The sequence below is a fragment of the Condylura cristata genome, unplaced genomic scaffold (assembly GCF_000260355.1).
Source record: "Condylura cristata isolate star-nosed mole 26May11 unplaced genomic scaffold, ConCri1.0 scaffold00036, whole genome shotgun sequence".
NCBI classification, from domain to species: domain Eukaryota; kingdom Metazoa; phylum Chordata; class Mammalia; order Eulipotyphla; family Talpidae; genus Condylura; species Condylura cristata.
In genome coordinates this window covers 1,640,858-1,644,300 of record NW_004567137.1, presented here as the reverse complement: position 1 = coordinate 1,644,300, position 3,443 = coordinate 1,640,858, and the positions used below count along the sequence as shown (strand labels likewise).

Genomic DNA, 3,443 nt, shown 5'->3' with positions numbered 1-3,443 from the left:
ATATATATAAAAGTTGACATAAAGAGAAATAAGTTAGTTCATAATTATAGTGGGAGATTTTACTATCCTACCCTCAATAACTGACAATAAAAATTAAGTAGACAAGAAAAATTACAGATGTAAAGATTTGAATAGCATTATTCAAATTAACAAACAATTTAATTAATAGACTGTTTAAAACACTGTACCTAAACACAACAGAATAGACACATATGGAATATTTACAAGAACTGACTTTAAAAATGAGGAGGCATATAAAACAAATTTAAGTGAATTTCAACTAAAGTCATGAAGAATGACTCAATGCAGAACTTAAGTCTCTTTATACTTAAAGAGACATAAGTATAAACATTATACTTAAGCTAGGACTTGATAACAAAAAAGACAACTAAAAAATTCTACTTTGCATATTAAGAAATACACTTTTATAATTACAACAACATAAAAATCAAAATCAGCAGACAACTATAAACATTCTTCATGGGTTGGTGGTGGGGAGGAAGATAATTGGATCAAAACAGAGGTGGAAAGAGCACAAGAGACTATGGTGATGGTGCACAGGTGAATTGGTGATGAGAACTCCCTGAAGACCATAGACAAGATGATAATGCAATCGTATGTTGTATGCAAATGACGAATGATGTAAAAAATACACACAAAAAATATAATGAAAAAAAAGAAATACAATTTTGGCAACTCTCCCTGTTTCTGGCTATCTTCTTCCTTCCCCCTTTTAAATAATAAACCTTTTAGATCGATAGAGAGACAGACAGACAGACACTTTCTTTTTTTTTAGCAATTAGAAAATGGTTTTACTTCAAACTACTGGTTCTCATGCTCAGGAACACACATCAGAGAGGCTACAGGAATCAGGACAGGTATTTTAAAAACCCTGTGGGTAGCCCCCACACTGCTTCCCCCTGGCGGAGTTACTGATTTGAGGGCACTTTGGGTTTTTTGGTAGATTGTTTGGGGGTTTGGTTTTTTTGTTTTGTTTTGTTTTGTTTTGTTTTGTTTTTGCAGATTTACTGGAGTGGCGAAGAATTTGGCCTCTGGCTTTTTGGGAGCCGGTCTTGGGTCTTTTTTCCCCATTGGAGTGTTGCTTTCTTTCTCTGCTGCTGCTTTAATAATTTTCGGCTTCTTCCCTGCCCTTTCCCCAAGGTTTTGGGCTCTTCAGCTTTCGGGGTCTCCACAGCAGAAACAGCCTTTCTCTTTTTCCTTCAAGGTGTATTGGGACCAGGACTCTTTTTTTTAGACTTCTTTCCTGTGGCCTGTTTTTGCATCTCCCCATTTTCTTTAACAGGCATTTTCCCAACTGGTACCAGTAATGGGATCTCTTCTTCTGATTCACCCTGCACTTTAAGTGCGGCCTTTCCTGCACCTGTCTTTTTCTTGTTGCGCTTTGGGGGTCCCTGCCTTCTGGGGCTTAGGGCCCTTTGCTGGAGTGCCGCTGGCTTTAGGGGCCATCTCAGCTTTAGTTAGGGCTGCAGGAGCGTCAGCAGCCTCTGTCAAGCCACTTCTTTTGCAGATATTCTTTTCGCCTTTGTTGTTTTCTTGCTTCCTTTTTCTTTTGGCTCGGAGTGCGCACTCCGTTGGCTTCACCCTGAACACTGACAAATGAAGCAAAGATGGGAAGAAAGTCGACCTTTCCGTTTTCACATACAAGAGTTTTACCCTCCCCCACTTCTCTGGCAACTTCTGTGCAAGCCCCTTGGTGATCGCAGTGTTTTTGATGATGTGCTGAGCCTGCATTCCAGTGTGGGCGACATATCGCACGGTAAGAACCACTTGTAGAGATGTTTAGGATAGTTCCTCCTATAGATTAACTGATCTTTTTGGATAAATTCTTGGCCAGCAGGTTTACAAGCACTAGAAATTTCTTTCAGTGGTAGAAATGTCTCCCCAGGTGTGTGGGTAGAAGCCGCCTAATTCTTGTATCAGTGAGGAAGAAGTCAAAGCTAATCAAGAGGCGGCGCTTGGCTTCATAGGCTTTATCCTCTGTTTTTAAAGTTCGAAAAGGAATGAACTGAGAAACAGTCTTAATTCCATGCTTGTTCAAAAGCTTCCTATAAAAACTTTCCATTTTCGGCCCTCCCTGGTGGCGTAGCGGGTTAAAGCACAGCACTAAGAAGCTTAAGCCACTTCCACATGAGTTCAATCCCCGCCTGCCCCGGAGGAGATCCACATGGCGTGGCAGACCTCTCCTGACCGGTCCGCTGCTCCCCTCAGCAGTGTACTTCGTGGATTTGCCTGTTCTGCTCTGTCCCTGGTGAATTCTCTCACCCTCCGCATCTCTGGTCTGTACCCCAGTTCTGTATGAATAAATAAATAAATCTTAAAAAAAAAAAAAAAAACTTCCGTTTTCTCAGGAGTTGAATCAGGTCCATCCTTGGTAAATAAACAAATGTCTGCTAAATCTGATCGAATACTATGAGGCAAAGATACTCTGGCCCTCAGTTCTTTACTTGGAATTTTCCATACCACCATTAAAAAGAAATTTTCATTTTCATTCAGAAGCGATCCATCAGCATTCTTCCTGGTCTTGGTCTGTGTCAACAGAACTTCCACTGCCCTTTTAATCTGCTCTTCGTCCACCTGCTCCAGAACCGTCGGGGTCTCTGGAGTCGACGCTGACATTGCAGTTGAGGTGGCTGCAGCCGTCGAAGCCTCCATTTTGCCCTCCCCTTGTGCAGATGCACATGCAGAGACCCGCAGCTGTATCCTGGTCCTGACAGACTCTTTTAAGTAATCATTAGTCAAAAAATATACCCTAGTGACCATTCAGAAATATTTTGATCTAACAGAAAGTGAAACTACAATATTTCAGAGTTTGTGCAAAATAAGTAGTGAAAATTTGGAGGTAGTATGCTCTGAATGGAAATAAGCTATCAAATCATAATTTGTGAGATGCTGTTGACACTATGCTTACAAGTGTGCATTGTTGGATGCATTTATTAGAAAAGAGGAAGGCTGAAAATTAATTAACTTGCATCTTAAAAAGTTAGGAAGTGAAAAAAAAAAAGTTAGGAAATGGTAACCCAATAGAGCAAAAAGGAAGTGAGAGGAAGAAAATAATGAAGCTACGAGAAAGTAATGAAATTGCTAACAAATAATAGAGAAGACCATTAAAGAAGCAGGTTAGGTCATTGAAAAGTCTAACAGAATTAATAAATGTTGAACAGTGTTTATTAAGAAAGCACAAATACCGAATATCAGAAATAAAAGGACAGAAATAAATGGCAGCACCGTGACAGATCCTGCAAACATCCCAAAAAATCCCTAGATGCCATGAAATGAAATGGTATAAGATGTGCCTTAATAAAACCTAGAGAGGAAAGAGCAGGAAGAACTTAGATGGAAGAAACTGGCCATTTGCCATGTGTTGAGAATTATTGAAGCTACACGATGAGTGCAATAGAATTGATCAAACTCTCTAATCTTGA

General features: G+C 39.9%; 1 pseudogene; it reads right to left on the bottom strand.

Annotated features, from left to right (window-relative positions):
* Positions 1-1,020: 1,020 nt before the first annotated feature.
* Positions 1,021-2,673, bottom strand: LOC101625663 (annotated as a pseudogene).
* Between the last annotated feature and the right edge of the window lie 770 nt (positions 2,674-3,443).